This window comes from Mustelus asterias, chromosome 23 (assembly GCF_964213995.1).
Source record: "Mustelus asterias chromosome 23, sMusAst1.hap1.1, whole genome shotgun sequence".
In the NCBI taxonomy this organism is placed as follows: domain Eukaryota; kingdom Metazoa; phylum Chordata; class Chondrichthyes; order Carcharhiniformes; family Triakidae; genus Mustelus; species Mustelus asterias.
Genome location: NC_135823.1, coordinates 69,080,299 through 69,093,341, shown reverse-complemented (window position 1 = coordinate 69,093,341; position 13,043 = coordinate 69,080,299). Strand labels below are relative to the sequence as shown.

Sequence of the window (13,043 nt, the reverse complement as noted above, 5' to 3'; positions counted from 1 at the left end):
GCTTTTAAAATTATCATGCTCAAATCCATCCATGTCCTCTCCACGAACAACCCTGGCTCCAGACCTCCAATTCTAGCTTCCTGTGCATCCCCACTCCCTTCATCCCACTATTGGTGGCCCTTTGTGGTTCAATCAGACAAAGTAAAGTAAAAATTAAAGTTTATTTAATGTCACAAGTAGGTTTACATTAACACTGCAATGAAGTTACTGTGAAAATCCCCTGGTTTTTTTAAGCCAAGCTTTTAGCTTCCCACCATTCTATCTCCTTCTTTGGTTCAGCATCAACTTTTATCTGATTACATTCCGGTGAAGTTCTTTTGCTTATTTCTTTCATAAATGAAAGTTGCTGAGATTATAGGCTTTCATTTGTTACAGAGAGGACAAGAATTTACTAGACGCTCCATCTAACAACTGAAAATGCTCGGTTTCTTCTCCCTCCTGCTGAAAATCTTGTCGCACATCACAGAGCAAAACTTCTACAGTCTATCATTTAATTTCAAAGTTAAAGTCGAAGGAATACCTTGAACAGCCCAAGCATTTTTAAATCCAAATGCAGTTAAATTAATATGGACACCTCTGTATGAAAGATAGGTTTAATATCCTGACAAATATACATCAAGGGACCAGACAAATCCACAATTCTCTCATTTATCTCCTTACTTCCCATCATAGACTGAGGAACGAATGGAGTCTGACGTGACTCACCATGTCAGACTCCATTCACCACCATCTCTACAGGGCAGCTCGGAGTCAGTGGACTGGTCAGTATTTAAAAACTCTGCGACCAGCCTGAACGAGTATGTCACTACAGTAACTGGCTTCATCGGTAAGTGTGCAGAAGACTGTGTGCCAAAGAAGCAAATCCGTGTGTTCCCCAACCGGAAACCATGGATGAACAGGGATATCCACTGCTTGCTGAAGTCCAGATGTAAGGCGTTCAAGTCAGACGACCCTGACCTATACAAGAAAGCCAGATACGATCTAAAGAGATCCATCAAAGATGCCAAGAGACAATACTGGACCAAGTTAGAGTCCCAGGCAAGCCATACCGACCCCCGCCGACTTTGGCAAGGTCTGCAAGACATAACAGGCTACAAGATGAAGGCATGTAAAATCGCTGGCTCCAACGCACCCCTCCTTGATGAGCTCAATGCATTCTACGCCTTTTTTGAGCAAGAGATCAGCGAGAGCTTGCCCTCCACCCTGGAAGAACCTGTATCTGGGGTCACCACTGCAGATGTCAGAGCAGCTTTCTTGAAGGTCAACCCACGGAAAGCGACTGGCCCGGATGGGGCACCCGGATGAGCACTCAGATCCCGCGCGGATCAGCTGGCGGAGGTATGCACAGACATCTTCAACCTCTCTCTACAACAATCTGAGCTTCCTATCTGCTTCAAGAAGACAACCATCATCCCGGTACCCAAGAAAAACCAAGCAGCGTGCCTTAATGACTATCGGCTCTGACATCCATCATTATGAAGTGCTTTGAAAGGCTAGTCACGGCACGAATCAATTCCAGCCTCCCGGACGAGCCGGATCCACTACAGTTTGCCTACCGCCGCAACAGGTCCACACCAGATGCCATTTCCCTGGCCCTGCACTCAACCCTGGAACACCTAGATAACAAGGACACCTATGTCAGACTCCTATTTATTGACTACAACTCAGCCTTCAACACCATTATTCCCACAAAACTCATCTCCAAACTCCGTGGCCTGGGGCTCAACACCTCCCTCTGCGACTGGATCCTGAACTTCCTAACTCACAGACCACAATCAGTAAGGATAGGCAACAACACCTCCTCCACAATCATCCTCAACATCGGTGCCCTACAAGGCTGCGTTCTCAGCCCCCTACTCTACTCCTTATAGAGTTATGACTGTGTGGCCAAATTCCCCTCTAATTCGATTTTCAAGTTTGCTGATGACACCACCACAGTGGGTCGGGTCTCAAACAATGACGAGACAGAGTACAGGAATGCGATAGAGAATTTGGTGAACTGGTGCGGCAACAATAATCTCTCCCTCAATGTCAACAAAATGAAGGAGATTGTCATCGACTTCAGGAAGTGTAAAGGAGAACATGCCCCTGTCTACATCAATGGGGGCGAAGTAGAAAGAGTCAAGAGCTTCAAGTTTTAGGTGTCCAGATCACCAACAATCTGTCCTGGTCCCCCCCATGCCGACACTATAGTTAAGAAAGCCCACCAACGCCTCTACTTTCTCAGAAGACTAAGGAAATTTGGCATGTCAGCTATGACTCTCACCAATCTTTACAGATGCACCATAGAAAGCATTCTTTCTGGTTGTATCACAGCTTGGTATGGCTCCTGCTCTGCCCAAGACAAAAGGTCATGAATGTAGCTCAATCCATCACGCAAAGCAGCCTCCCATCCGTTGACTCTGTCTACACTTCCCGCTGCCTCGGGAAAAGCAGCCAGCATAATTAAGGACCCCACGCACCCCGGAAATTCGCTCTTCCACCTTCTTCCATCAGGAAAAAGTTGCAAAAGTATGAGGTCACATACCAACCAACTCAAGAACAGTTTCTTCCCTGCTGCTGTCAGAGTTTTAAATGGACTTGTGAAAATTGTTTCTTGCATGCTATACAGACAAAATGGTATGCTTTGTCTGTATCGTGCGCAAGAAACAATAATTTTCACTGTATGTTAATACATGTGACAATAATAAATCAAATCAAACGGTCTCATATTAACCAGTTCAGATCAAAATTACATTCATTTATGAACCAATTAAGTTTCTTATTGAATAAATTAACTCTTTCTTGCCCAATCATCCAAGAAAGAAGCTAGAGCACAGGTCATACATTCAGCATTACAGCATTTATTTACAAATCACAGCTTAAACGCAGACAAACACAAACAGTTACCTCCCAATTTACACATGAGTGATAATACCTGAGCTTATTTCCTTCTCACCTTTCCCAGTCTGAGACTATATTTGATCTGATAGAGGTCTATAAAATAATGAGGGGCATAGATCAGCTAGATAGTCAATATCTTTTCCCAAAGGTAGGGGAGTCTTAAACTAGAGGACATAGGTCTAAGGTGAGAAGGGAGAGATACAAAAGACTCCAGAGGGGCAATTTGTTCACACAGAGGGTGGTGAGAGTCTGGAACAAGCTGCCAGAGATAGTAGTAGAGGCTGGTACAATTTTGTCTTTTAAAAAGCAGTTAGACAGTTACATGAGTAAGATGGCTATCAAGGGGTATGGGCCCAACGCGGACAATTTGGAATAGCTTAGTCGTTAAAAAGGGGGCAGCATGGACAAGTTGGGCCGAAGGGCCTGTTTGCATGCTGTAAACCTCTATGTCTATGACTCGATAATCTTATCTCTGCCTGTAAGGAGCCAATGTGGTCACATTTATTTTATACCATTTGACATTGCTCTTTAAAGGTACCTTGTACTGGTAAGGATAGGGTTTACACACAGATAAAAATGATTACATAAGGATATGTGGAGTTGCTAACCGATGCTAAACACTAGATACATCGACATTCTCTTCCTTTGGACTCATGGTGAACAATCACTGAAACAACTACATGATGACATCAACAAGTTCCATCCCACCATCAGACTCACCATGCACCACTCTCCAGAATCGGTTGCATTCTTGGACACACGCATCTCCATCAAGGACAGTTACCTCAGCACTTCACTGTACCGCAAGCCCACAGATAACTTCACGATGCTCCACTTCTCCAGCTTCCACCCTAAACACGTTAAAGAAGCCATCCCGTTCGGACAAGCCCTCCGTAAAAATAGGATCTGCTCAGATGAGGAGGATCGCAACAGACACCTACAGTCGCTGAAAGATACCCTCATAAGAACAGGATATGGCGCTCAACTCATCAATCGACAGTTCTGACGCGCCACAGCCAAATACTGCACAGACTTCCTCAGAAGACAAACATGGGACATGGCGGACAGAGTATCCTTCGTCGTCCAGTACTTCCCCGGAGTGGAGAAGCTACGACATCTTCTCCGGAGCCTTCAACATGTCATTGATGAAGACGAACATCTCGCCAAGACCATCCCCACACCCCCACTATTTGCCTTCAAACAACCGCGCAACCTCAAACAGACCATTGTTCACAGCAAAGTACCCAGCCTTCAGGAGAACAGTAACTACAACACCACACAACCCTGCCACAGCAACCTCTGCAAGACGTGCCAGATCATCGACACGGATGCCATCATCTCACTTGAGAACACCATCCACCAGGTACACAGTACATACTCTTGTGACTCAGACAACGTTGTCTACCTGATGTGCTGCAGGAAAGGATGTCCCGAGGCATGGCACATTGGCGAGACCATGCAGACGCTACGACAATAGATGAATGGACACCGCTCGACAATCACCAGGCAGGAGTGTTCCCTTCCTGTCAGGGAACACTTCAGCAGTCAAGGACATTCAGCCTCTGATCTTCAGGTAAGTGTTCTCCAAGGTGGCCTTCAAGACACATGACAACGCAGAATCGTCGAGCAGAAACTGATTGCCAAGTTCCGCACACACGAGGACGGCCTCAACCGGGATCTTGGGTTCACATCACACTATCTGTAACCCCCACGACTTGCCTGGGCTTGCAAAATCTCACTAACTGTCCTGGCAGTTTAACCTGTGCTGAAGCCTCTCTCGACTCACATTGTCTGCACCTATGAAGACTTGATTAACTGTTAAGACTCGCATTCCAACCATTATCTTGTTATTGAGTTTGTGTCTATATATGCCCTGTTTGTGAAATAAATCCTGCACTTACCTGATGAAGGAACGGAGCTCTGAAAGCTTGTGCTACCAAATAAACCTACTGGACTTTAACCTGATGTTGTGAGACTTCTTACTGTAGGAATAGAGGGTGTTAAAATCCGCTTCTAATTAGCAAAAAGTAGCTACTTCTACCCAAAGAATCAAAAATTCTGTTTGAGTAAGAACATAAGAAAAAGGTGTAGAACAGACAACCCCTTGAGTTCAGTAAGATCATTCCAATCTTCACCTTTTACACCCTATCCCTATGTCCACACAGACTGACAGGGCCACATGGTGTGATTGTGAGTCTGCTGGGCCTGAACCAAAGGAAAATGATGACTAGACTTTGACAGCCTGCAGTTAATGTTGAGCTTCCTGTGTTGGATTGACAGGTCACTCACTTCCCAGTCCTCACTTCAAAGACAGCACTCGGTATTAGAGTGTGGGGGAGGTTTACTGAGGGGGGTGCGGGTGTTAACCCAGGGGGTGGCATTTGCAGGGGTGTATTTACCTGGGAAGGGGATTATTTATCCAGGGAGGGGGGTGTTGTTATTTACCGGCTCTCGGTGCTGAGGGCCGCTCCCGGGAGCTGCCGCCGGTTAACTCGCGCCACGCGCCGGCACCATCTTGCTGCCGCTGGTGCCCCGGAAACAGAAGCTCTTCACCCGGAAGAGCGTCATGGGGAAGGGGGCGGGGCGAGGGGGAAGGGGAGGAGAAGGGAGAGGGAAGGGGGGCGGGGCGAGGGGAGAGAAGGGGCGAGGCAGGGGGCGTATCGGGCGAGGGAGGGGGCGCGGCGGGCGAGGTAGAGGGCGGGGCGAGGCAGAGGCAGTGGCAGGAGGGGAGCGGGGGGCGGGGCGGGAGGGGAGCGGGGGGCGGGGCGGGAGGGGAGCGGGGGGCGGGGCGGGAGGGGAGCGGGGGGCGGGGCGGGAGGGGAGCGGGGGGCGGGGCGGGAGGGGAGCGGGGGGCGGGGCGGGAGGGGAGCGGGGGGCGGGGCGGGGGGCGGGGCGGGAGGGGAGCGGGGGGCGGGGCGGGAGGGGAGCGGGGGGCGGGGCGGGAGGGGAGCGGGGGGCGGGGCGGGAGGGGAGCGGGGGGCGGGGCGGGAGGGGAGCGGGGGGCGGGGCGGGGCGGGAGGGGAGCGGGGGGCGGGGCGGGGCGGGAGGGGAGCGGGGGGCGGGAGGGGAGCGGGGAGCGGGGGGCGGGGCGGGAGGGGAGCGGGGGGCGGGGCGGGCGGGGCGGGAGGGGAGCGGGGGGCGGGGCGGGAGGGGAGCGGGGGGCGGGGCGGGAGGGGAGCGGGGGGCGGGGCGGGAGGGGAGCGGGGGGCGGGGCGGGAGGGGAGCGGGGGGCGGGAGGGGAGCGGGGGGCGGGGCGGGAGGGGAGCGGGGGGCGGGGCGGGAGGGGAGCGGGGGGCGGGAGGGGAGCGGGGGGGGGGCGGGAGGGGAGCGGGGGGGGGCGGGAGGGGAGCGGGGGGCGGGGCGGGAGGGGAGCGGGGGGCGGGGCGGGAGGGGAGCGGGGGGCGGGAGGGGAGCGGGGGGCGGGAGGGGAGCGTGGGGCGGGAGGGGAGCGGGGGGCGGGGCGGGAGGGGAGCGGGGGGCGGGGCGGGAGGGGAGCGGGGGGCGGGGCGGGGCCCGGGGGCGGGGCCCGGGGGCGTGGACGGTTGGCTGAGGCAGTGGGAGAGCTGCAGCTGGTTGTTGTTGGTGTGAGAGTCCCGGGGCCATTGCCCTCAGACACACAAACTGCCAGAGATTGCCGACACCCAGCCTCGCCATTCTGCAATGGGATGTGGCAGCCAGCGTTTATATCCCACCCTCATTGCCCTTGAGGGCGGTTCAGGTAGGCAGCCACATTGCTGTGGACCTGCAGCCTAAGCCAGGCCAGGTAAGGACGGCAGATTTCCTTCCCAAAGGACATGGAGGGCACGGTGGCACAGTGGTCAGCGCTGCTGCCTCACAGCACCAGGGACCCGGGTTCGATTCCCGGCCTGGGTCACTGTCTGTGGGGAATCTGCACTTTCTCCCCGTGTCTGCGTGGGTTTCCTCCGGGTGCAGGTTAGGTGGATTGGCGATGCTCAATTGCCCCTAAGTGTTGGGCCGTGTCAGGTGAATTAGTAGGGTAAATATGCTAAGGCCTGGGTGGGACTGTTGTTGGTGCAGGCTCGATGGGCTGAATAGCCTCCTTCTGCACTGTAGGGACTGTATGACATCAGTGAATCAGAAGTGTTTTTAACAACAAAAACAGAAAATGCTGGAAAATCTCAGCAGGTCTGACAGCACCTGTGGGGAGAGAATAGATGTGGAGATGCCGGCGTTGGACTGGGGTGAACACAGTAAGAAGTCTCACAACGCCAGGTTAAAGTCCAACAGGTTTATTTGGTAGCAAATACCATAAGCTTTCGGAGCGCTGCCCCTTCGTCAGATGGAGTGGAAATAAATAGAGCCAATCTTTCGAGTCTGGATGACCCTTCATCAGAGCCAAAGGATCTGGATGACAAAGGGTCATCCAGTCTCAATGTTGGCTCTGATTTTACCGGCACGCCTGTCCTGAAATCAGGGTGGGCGAGGCTCGCAGAACTGCATTCTCTGCTGGCCTCGGGCGCGATCTTACGAGCCTAGGGCGGGCATGCCGGTAAAATTCCAGCCATTGGCTCTATTCTCTCCCCACAGATGCTGTCAGACCTGCTGAGATTTTACAGCATTTTCTGTCTTTGCTTCAGATTTTAGCATCCGCAGTATTTTGCTTTTATCTTAGTGTTTTTACAACAATCAATGATAAGTTGCAGGATGAACAAACTGTCCCTTATTTCATGGGATTGCTCCATGAGTCCACTGTGCCGTTTCCCAGGCTGCCCGATGCTGGGACACTGTTCGTCCCTCAGTTTGGACCTTGCTTTTGAGTGTATCTTTGCACCCACACTGTTTTTAACCCTTTGGCGAATAGTGGTGGAAGGTTTTCAGAGCTGATGATCAGACCATTGAACTATGTTATGAACACTGCTTCCATGGCTAAGATTGGGTGGTGTAATGGTATTATCACTGGACCAGTAATCTGGAGACCCAGGACAAGATCTGAGGATTCAGGTTCAAATCCCAGCATGGTAGATGGTGAAATTTGAATTCAATTTTCAAAAATCTGGAATTAAAAGTCTGATGATTACCATGAAACAATCGTCAATTGTAGTAAAACCCCATCTGATTTGCTGAAGTCCTTTAGGGAAGGAAATCTGCCATCCTTATCGGGTTTTTCCTCTTTACCCTATCGAGCCTCTCATAATTTTGTACATCTTAATTAAGTCACCCTTAAACTCCTCTGTTATAAGGAAAACAATCCCAGCCGATCCAATCTCTCCTCATAGATGCAATTTTCAAGCCCTGGCAATGTTCTTATAAATCTCCTCTGTAATCTCACCACAACAATTATGCCTTTTCTGTAATGTGATAATCCAGAACTGTACATGAAATTCTAGCTGTAGCTGTTCAATAAAGGAAAACATTCCTTTGCTTTCGCTACTGTTCACATTCTCTTGGGTAACAGCAATCTAATAGCACTCAGTCAACTCTTAACACAAATAGCGCTGGGCACCATGCATCCAATGCAAGGTCTTTAATTACTTGTGCATAAGGAGAACTCTCAACGGCCAACACGGGATGGCCAGAGCGGTTCTGAGGTTACAGAGAAACAGCTGAGCAGTTATAGTCAATTACAGCAAATCAGGAACAAGAGATTTTTCACATCTTTCATTGACATACATTTTTGCCAATTATATCCTGGTCTTTCGCCCTTTCTCATTGGATAAAAAAATGACTTCTGCTAATCCTTCATTTGCATAGCATATCCTCATATTTCGCCTTTGGTATTTGTTATGGAAAGAAATCTGGTCTTGTTCACCCTCTGGTGAAGGCCAAAAAAGGAAAATGTTATGGGGGCTTGTGAAGAAATAGCAAAGACTGACTCCTTTTGAAGGTCAGTGAGCTGATAAACATTTTCCACTACTGCACAGAGAAAGCATGAAATTTTCATTTGAACACTTTAACTTCCACACAATTTAACTTCCAAACTATGAAACTTCAATCTGAACTTTTTAATTTCCACACTTCCCTACTTTTTGTCCTCTAAGGACAACCTTATGGGTCCTCCATGATTCCTACGTCTATGTGCATCAGCTTTCTAAATTCTTCCTCAGTCGGTTCGTAGGCTGGGAGGACTGTAAGGAGATGGGGTGCTGGGCTGTGGACAGAAGAATGAGGGTGATAGATAGAACGGATATAGCAAGAGACAAGCTGAATAACTACGCACAGGACAATGAGCAAGGCCAGGCCTATAAGGTACTTGAGAAGGGCCTTAAAAAAACGTCCCCAAACCACCCGCCAAGGTTAGGGAGCCACCAGTCAAAGGGTTTGTCCTGAGCAACTGAGCGCAAAAGACACACCTACTCCTGAATGGTATGTACATCTGTCTCGACCCTACGATCCTCATTAACGAAAAAACAGCACGTCTCATTGACTGCCGCGCATACCCTCCCACGTTGCGCTGCTAGCAGATCAAGGGCCATGCGGTTCTGTAGCACTATTTTAGAAAGGGACTGAATCCCCAACTGCAGACCCTGAATGGCGTCCACAGTGCTGTTTTCAATTATTTCCATAATAGCGGAAATATTAATAATGGCCTTTTCTAATTCTGAAACCCCAAAACCTGGGAGGAGGGCTCGGACAAACTGGTGGAAGCCGGTGTTACGGGTGACTAGCAGGTTTGGAACTGACCGCTTCACAACGCTTAGATGGTTGTGAAGGAAGTGGATGAATAGGTACTTGACCCAAAGGCCTCGGGGATCATGTGACCTATGGTGCAGGTGCCAGCCCAATCGACAGGTGTATCTTGTAGGTTCCGTCCCCACAAAGCCAGAACAAGCCACTGCGAACAAGGGTCGGATACCAGAATGTGAAGTTTTGGCAAAAGGTGAGCCAATACTGGGTATGGGGAGATTCCTCCTGGGCATACTAATGGATATGACAAGTCTGACTGAGCCATACAGCCCTTCGGGCTACTCGGTCTGCACAGCTGGACCAATCCCCATGCTTACAAAGCCCTGATCCCTTGGGATAGATACCGTCAGAAGGCCAGGCGATAACGAGACCATTGAGGGTGAGGTTGTATGACCGCTGGCAATCACACTGACCCTTGGTATACTGGGCTTCCCAGTAGTCATAATCAGCAAGGTAAGTACAGGAGCTCAATGGAAGATCACCCACTCAACTGTTCCCACGGGTATAATTCCTCTTAACACACAGCCATGCTGGTGTCTTAACGGCCACAAGGGTAGGCTGTTGCCTCCAGGTAGGCACCCGTTGGATGAGGATCACCATGGCTTCTGCAGACTACTCAAGGTTTGAAGGGGGAGCACAAGAATGCATTTTTGATGAGGCTGAGGCGGCAGGGAGGTGCGTACAGATCCAACATTGAGTCTGGTTGCCCTGTGAAGCGACAACCTGAATCCTTCGAATCGCGGAATTGCTAATCCATGCCTCTGCAAAGGGTAGTACAACCAATGAGAATAAAAAATTCACATTTCAAACAGTATCAAGTCCTTGTTTAAGTTTCTTCTTCTGAGGGTGCCCGCTTGATGTGGGTCGCGTGTATCCACAAAGGTTCCCCTTCCATCTCCATGGCTGTGTGAGTTGTCAGCAGGACATGGTAAGGTCCCTCCCACCAAGATTCCAGGCAATGCTTTCTTCGGAAGGTCTTAACGAAGACAAGTCTCTTGCTTGGTAGGTATGGCAGCCTCTGTGGTGACTTGCTTCTGAGCTTCGACGACCTGGGAATGCAAACCTTTAAGAGAGTTGGTTAGAGCTATGCAATAGTCCATCATTCCTTTGTCCATGGAGTGGATATTCATCTGTTTAATAGTGAGGGGTGGGGAGATGGGTAAGCGCATGGGACGTCCCATTACAATCTCATAAGGTGTCAAAGAGGCGCTACAATTGGGATGAGAGCACATGACCATGAGGGCCAGGGGTAGGAATTCAGGACATTGTCACTAGATAGTGTCTCAGGAATCCCGAATCGAGGAACATATTCACGTAACAGCAACTTAGCTACAGTAACAGCGTCATTCTTTCTAGTTGGGTATGCTTGTACCCATCGAGAAAATAAACATACAATAACAAGTACATACATTTGGGCATTTGTATGAAGTCCATTTGTAGCTGCACAAAAGGGCCCCATGGTTGTGGGCCTGCTGCTGCAGCCACTGGTGGCATCTTTCCAGGGTTATTGCTATGGCAGAGTAGGCATCGAGCAGCAACTTTTCCTGCCAAGGTGGAAAATCCTGGTGCGAACCTCAACTCCTGATCATCCCCCCTTTTCCCGCATGGGTTAATTCATGTAACATGCGGGCAAGCCAGGGCAGGAGTGCTATAGTAGGATCCCACCCTGTGAGATTGGGTGGGTATGGCCTGGTGGACATACTCGTGGACATAAAAGGTTAAAGGGCTTATCATTGCTTAGTAGCACTAATACAGGTGCAGAGGCGACAGTGACCTCTGAATCAAGGAGGGATTGTGGGATCGTCTGTATGATTTGCCCAGTTAAAAGGTTTCATTTCAAGGCATTTCTGCCTAATGTAGCTAATTGTGCTATGCTTTAAGCTAACTTAAGCTAATTTGGCCACATCAGCTTGGAATTCTGGGTCCAGCCTAGGAATTTAGTTGCATTCTTTGGAAGTACAATGTAAGATAAACAAGCTTGCTCATGGCCACCGAAGCAAGTTGTGCCTATGCGCAACTTTCAACAATATAAGTATTCAGTTATTGTAGACACAGATCGATGTTTCGTTAGTTCGATCCAGACTATGTTTTGAGTTGTTCAATCCAGTGCCAGCCTTTGGCTGCTCTCTCTCCCTCTCTCCTCTGTCTCTCTCTCTGTCTCTCTCTCTCTCTGAAGTAATCCCCATTTCGCTGGGGAAAAAAAGAGTCCCAGAGGACATTGTCAGGGGCTGAGGGGAGGGCGAGGTCCTGGAGGGGATGGCTGATTTCAGCACAGTTGGGAATCCATGCATACACCTATATCTGTATTTGATAGAATCTTTGCAACAGGAGCACTCTGAACTTCTGACACAAACTAATAACCGTTATGGCAACTGAAGTTAGTTCCAATTAACACCATACAGTTCCTGTTGTGGATCCTGGATGATCTCAAGGAGGTTGTCTATTTGGTTAACCCTTAATATACTAATTGCAGTAGCTTATTTTAACACTTAATAGATATAACTCAATCTACTTGCTAAGTGACACAATTTGACACTATCTATAATTTCAACAGCAACAAGACTGTGGCAAGTACCCGAATAAATCGCAAGATTCAATGAAATTAGTTTATGGCGATAGTGTAAAATGGGGATCACAGTTCACCGTCAGTTACACCTCCTGACGTTCTGAGAGGGATGGAAAATGAGCAGCAAATCCAAAATCACTCATTTTAGGCAAATGGAAAAAGTCAAATTGCTCCCAATCTTTCAATATAGAGCATCAAAAGAAAAAAATGTCGAACATATTTGTACTTATCATGTTATCACATTTGTATGGAGTTCCTCGTATTATTTCATTGTATTTACTATTCATGTACACTAGATATTTATTCCATTCTCTTAATTTTGGTGTCTTCCATTTAATTGATTTTATATTTTAAAAATAATTTATTACTTTGATTATTTATTTTTGTATTTATGTTTGATGTTTAAGATTACGATACAGTTATGATTCCCATGAGGATCTGAATAGCCAATTTACTGAGCGTCCCCATCCTCCAAATGACTGCAGATTTTTCCTTACTGTAATTGTTAAAGCACGGCCTTTCCTGTAACAGCCGTTATAAACATTTGTTCGCACATGAAATGTTCACACATGAAAAAGATAAAATTACACACATCAAATGCAAGAATGAAAGTAATCAGCAAAGTAAGTTACCAGCTGTATTAAATTACAATTCCATAAACCCTACAGAGTTACTGTTGTGAAAATAAAGACAGACTTCGCTGGCAGCTAGCGAATGGAAATTGCATTCCAAAACAATACTGGCTACTGATAGCGACACAGAAAGACTGAAGCTTCACAATACCCTTCCCCTCCCCCACAAAAACCTTCCCGTTATCTTAACTCTGACCTGGGTCATGATCCAGGGCCTGTGTTGGGTGTCCTTCTAACATCAGCCACCATCACCCCAGTGGCGCTACTGAGCAAAAGCGCACTGTTTGGCATTTCATTGGGTGGGGCAAACCACCTAT

At 48.9% G+C, this 13,043-nt stretch overlaps 1 protein-coding gene across 3 annotated transcripts in view; it reads right to left on the bottom strand.

The window, feature by feature from the left end:
• Positions 1–5,451, bottom strand: part of rrn3 (RRN3 homolog, RNA polymerase I transcription factor) — a 50,773-nt gene extending 45,322 nt beyond the window's left edge. The window contains exon 1 of one of the 3 annotated variants that reach the window (XM_078240881.1): positions 5,329–5,451. The gene's annotated coding sequence lies outside the window, so the exon portion shown is untranslated. Of the gene's footprint in view, positions 1–4,784; positions 5,091–5,282 lie in introns of those variants that run through there. The other 2 variants (XM_078240882.1, XM_078240883.1) reach the window with 2 other exon arrangements.
• Between the last annotated feature and the right edge of the window lie 7,592 nt (positions 5,452–13,043).